This window comes from Seriola lalandi, unplaced genomic scaffold, assembly GCF_002814215.2.
Source record: "Seriola lalandi dorsalis isolate HSWRI2012SDOR001 ecotype SW California unplaced genomic scaffold, Sedor1 jcf7180002054951, whole genome shotgun sequence".
Lineage (NCBI taxonomy): Eukaryota > Metazoa > Chordata > Actinopteri > Carangiformes > Carangidae > Seriola > Seriola lalandi.
This window is the reverse complement of record NW_019525502.1, coordinates 931,821-936,087: the sequence shown is the minus strand read 5'-3', so window position 1 is coordinate 936,087 and position 4,267 is coordinate 931,821. Positions and strand designations below refer to the sequence as shown.

The window sequence follows — 4,267 nt, the reverse complement described above, 5'->3', positions numbered from 1 at the left end:
CCCCTGCCAATAGCTCTTCATTCAGTGCTGATGATTTCATGAATTTCTTTACATCAAGTACAGATAAAACCACCGGTCAAATTCTGAACAACTACCGATCAATTTCCAATCTTCCCTTTATGTCAAAATTACTTAAAAGGGCTGTCACTGATCAAGTTACTGCCTACTTATCAAACAACAATATCTTTGATAAATTTCAACCTTGTTTTCGGTCCCATCATTCCACTGAAACTTCCCTGACAAGAATAGTCAAAGATCTATGAACTACTGCTGATTCTGACTGAACATCATTGTTGCTGCTTCAGGACTTGAGCGCAGCTTTTGACACTGTGGATCACAGCATACTTTTAAGCTTCTTGGAGAATCTTATTGGTGTCAAAGGGACAGTGCTCTCATGGTTTGAATGCTGCAGCTAGAATCTGTGAAACTGGAATATGATATCATATTACACCCATTCTGGCCTGTCTTCACAGGTTACCAGCGAATCACACTACACTACACTACAACCACTGTACTGGTGATTACTATGAAACAATGAGGGTGTTGCTTAAAGGCACCTCACATGGACAGCACTTGGCGAAGAAGACCACAGTTTTCTTACTCAGATCTATAAAAAGCATTTGTTGAATTGAAGAAAAGTACTTGGCAAAACTTAAATAAACTAAAACAAATTCTGTAAAACAAACAGAAACAGTTTTATTACATGAAGGTGCAGCAGTACGTGAAATGTTTATTATTTCCTTATACGCTTTTATCTTGGACTTTGTACTCTGGAATAAGGAGTGGTTTATGTGCTGAACAAAACTGAACAAAACTGATAGAGGCATGAATAGATCAGATTAGATCTCCGATCACCAATAAAGACAAAAAAATAACCGTTTTAAAACCAAATATCTACCATGGTAGATTGAATACATTTTTGCACGTTGGCACACAAAATAAAAACTGGCTCTCAGTGAATAGCGTGAGTACTGTATGTTCAATTTGAATAAAATAAATACTGAGTTGAAAATTGTCATTTGTTATTTATTGCACAGTGGTTTGTGGCATTGTGCTGTGAGACAGCACTGTAATATCAGGTGTTTTTGATCTCAGACCAACAGCAGAAGGTAAAGTTATACAATTAAATCAATCCTCAGACAAATAAAGTAGCTATCTTAAAATAAACTTAGCATTTGCATAAGGTGTACCCTTGTATCATAAGTGCATCACATTGCTCCGCTGCTTCTATTATGTGTATATTTTTATTTGATGTCTTTGGTTGAAGCTACTCACCTGGATCTGTTACTGCGTCAGTTCACCCTCAAGCTCATGAAGAAAGTACAAACTCCACTCTGACGACTGACTCACTGAGAGCTCAGCTACAGCAGCCAATAGACAAAAGGTGAGTCACGACAAAACAAGGAGCCTGATGGGAGAGAATAACTGAGAATATGATCCTGAGATACACGCCCTCCATTCAAAATGGCCGTCACTGTGGACACCTTTTAACCTTTAGCTGAAACAGCTGTTAGTTTAACATCTACTTCGTCAAGAATGGCACAACCCTACCACAAGGCTGATAGTTCATCCAGCTGTTTCAGTGGCAACGTAAATCCTGGATCCTGGAAAGAGCACCGGGAGGCTCGCCATCTACTGAAACCACGGGATCTTCTTACCAATAAAAGACCTGACCTGCATTAACAAACAGGATTATAGTATGTGTTCTACTTTCCTTTCCATTTCATCATTTACTTATGTTGTACAACATCATATTAGATCATAACAACATCAAAGTCAGTGAAGACTGAATGCCAACATATAGAAAATTATTTTACTCTTTAATTCAGCTTTCAAACTCTCAATTATATCAAAATGAACAAAATATACATTGCATATTTTGACACAGTAAAAACATCATACATTAAATAATAACTAAATACACAATTAGATGCACTTCTGCAACTTCAGGAAATCACAGAGACTCGGTGATTATAACCATTAAAATACTGAATAAAGCAGTTTCACATGTAAAGTCAGTGTTTCACCAACGCTTTAGTGCAGATGTGAGACGTCAGGGAAGAGTTGGAAGCTGAGATTGTTGCTAACCTTTGTTTTGATTGTTTTTCTGATAACTTATGACCTTTAACTTATAAGCAGATATTCAGGAGCCTTTTACCGGCAGCTGAATTATCTGTAGAGTCCATGTCCTCTCCATAACAATAGGACATAAGAGAATTAAAATTGGTAAAAAAACAAACAAAAAAAAACACCCATGAAGCAGTTTCACTGTAAAAAAAAATCAGTTGTTAGGGGCAGCTGACCCCAGCAGCTCACCTGGTAGAGTGCCTACCACAAAGGCTTAGTCCGACCCACAGCAGCCCGGGTTCCAGTCCAAACTGTGGCCTGCATGTCATCCCCTCTCTCTCTCTCCCTGTGGCTATCCGAATAAAGGAAAAAATGCCCAAAAAATAAATTACTAATCATTGATTCACCAACAGTTTTTTGTGCAGAGGGAGTAGCTAGGAAATGAAATTGCTTACCTTTGCTTACTTTTGTAATAACTTATGAACCAAATGTTCGGCAGGTTTTTACCTGAAGTGAATTAACAAAAAGGCACTCCGTAACAAACTGACCAAGGGATTTAAACCGGTAAAAGAATAAAGCAGTTTCACTTTAAAATTCAGAGATTTTCTGACACTCTTCAGCACACACAGGTCAGGACGTCTCCAGCGGCTGGGAGCTGAGCTGTCTAACATTTACTCAGATTGTTTCTGTCTATATCTTAAGATCCAGACGTCAAATGACTGAAATCCTTCATCTGGCTACAATATATAGCTGAAAACATCCAATGTGTAAAAAATGTATGTGACTAGATAAAAGTCCATTTTGATCTTCTGTCAGGAAAACGCAACGCTGACACATGTGAATAGGGGAAATGATGTCATTGACAGGAGACCAAATGACACAGACCCTTACCATAATGAAAATCACGTATTTCTCTAGGTTTGATTGAATTGCTGGAAACATTTGGGATAATGTAAGTTCACAAATAAAAATAAAAAAGTAACATAGGTCTAGTCATTTTTTAACATTTTAATGTCGAAAAATTACATACTATAACTTTAAACGGTTCCAGCTTATAAAAAATAGAAATATACTATATATCTTACACAAAAATAAACCTACAAACCTTCCTCTCAGTGAAAGAAAAGTTGTATTTCTCCACACAACCTGTTTCAACAATTGAGTAAACACAATTTTACTGAGTGATTTCAGCAGAAACAGTTAAACTAAATTCTGTAGCTCGTCATTCGGTATTAAAAAATACTGCTTAACAAATCATCGATCACCTGAAGAGTACAAGATTTAAAACACATTCACGTTTTTTTCTCTTTCAGTAAAATGCTGAATAATATTACTGTACTTACATTTTAAACATCAAATACGTTTCCCTTTAGACACTTGAAATATTCACAAGCCACAGTAAAATGCTAAAATTAGCTTTGCTAACACACGACAAAACTAGCTAACTGAGAAGCTATCTGACCAGGGCAGGTCAAGTGCCGCCAATTAAAATGGCGGTCTCGTGGCTTCTGCACATAAACCGTGTCACTGTCATCTGATAACTGCTCGACTTCAATGACTGATTTCACTGTTTCTCAGCTATAGTCAAGGGCGTAACCATGGTATAGACATTGGGGGGGTCCAAATGAGAGCCCTCCCCCAGAATTTTTTTTTTAAGTGCATTTCCCACAATTCTATGATATTTATTTATTGACCATCTGAATTAACATTTAAAGTTTTTCCCCAACCAGAATCAGCCTAACTTGTTATTTAACCCAAATTGTGACAGGCTATCATGACATCGTTGGTACTAGCTTCATATTATACAAGTCTCTTCACTTCAAGCTAGCTTAACTAACAAACTGAGCCCTTTTTAACGAGTTAAATATTTCAAATTAATTCAAAAATTAACACGCTCATTTTGACAACATCACTCCTCTTTAGCTATCTAGTTGCTTACTGTCTGAAAAATTTTTTCGTATGTCCTGCTTTTTCCTCTTTTTGGGCAAGGTCGGACCAACTTCTCCCTCAGTCGTGTGGCGGTCGGAGCCGGCGCTTCAAACGGAGCCGGTGTTACATGGGCGCAACCAAGTGTACAATCGGGAGGGGGGTGGTCACACACTTTTGTTTTCCTTAACAAACGGAAATAAATTGAAAATAAATCGGAAATAACAAGACACGGGTCAGTTGACAGCCAGGGTTCATAAAAGGAGGGAATATT

The 4,267-nt window shown here is 37.5% G+C and overlaps 2 protein-coding genes across 2 annotated transcripts in view; both read right to left on the bottom strand.

Annotated features, from left to right (window-relative positions):
* Positions 1-4,267, bottom strand: part of LOC147817491 (uncharacterized) — a 75,376-nt gene that overhangs the window by 23,982 nt on the left and 47,127 nt on the right.
* Positions 1-4,267, bottom strand: part of LOC111645428 (GTPase IMAP family member 8-like) — a gene marked incomplete at its 3' end in the record, with an annotated part of 61,805 nt that overhangs the window by 10,996 nt on the left and 46,542 nt on the right. The window lies entirely within an intron of this gene.